Below are 540 nucleotides of genomic sequence, written 5' to 3'. Positions count from 1 at the left end.
GGTGGGTCATGGCCTAGGAAGACTCTTCCCACGCAGGGGGGCTTGGACTGTCATTGACTCTTCCGAGTAATATACTTGCCGTACGTTTTTGCGACTGCGAGTGCAACGCTCACCGGTACCGACATGGATGGAGCGCCTCCTAGCTGCCGCTGAGCATCTGCATTCGTACAGAGAGCAACGCGATCGCGTCTGTAGCTCGTACGTGGTACAGCTCGCAGCTCATGTATATGGACAGCGGGAATGTCGCATATTGGACATAACTCTTCATGAAACGCACGTTATAGGGGTGGATTGCACATTGCGAGTGCGAGCAAAGTCCGCCGTTTATCCGCTGGAGTTGCGAGTTGGGCGGTTGGGGTGGGCCACGAACGGGTGCAGGTGGAGTGATTGCCGGTCCACGACTTCGTGCGGCAGAGGCGCTGGCGTTGGGGTGCTGTTGTCGACAGAGGGTGCAGGCTTTGTGGGTGGGGTCGAAAGATGGGCACTGTGGGCCCATCGATGTCTTGGTCGGCTTGGCGTCTCATAGATGGCGGTATCGTC

The sequence above is a fragment of the Schistocerca serialis genome, unplaced genomic scaffold (assembly GCF_023864345.2).
Source record: "Schistocerca serialis cubense isolate TAMUIC-IGC-003099 unplaced genomic scaffold, iqSchSeri2.2 HiC_scaffold_1108, whole genome shotgun sequence".
NCBI classification, from domain to species: Eukaryota; Metazoa; Arthropoda; class Insecta; order Orthoptera; family Acrididae; genus Schistocerca; species Schistocerca serialis.
Note: the sequence above shows the minus strand (reverse complement) of the source record.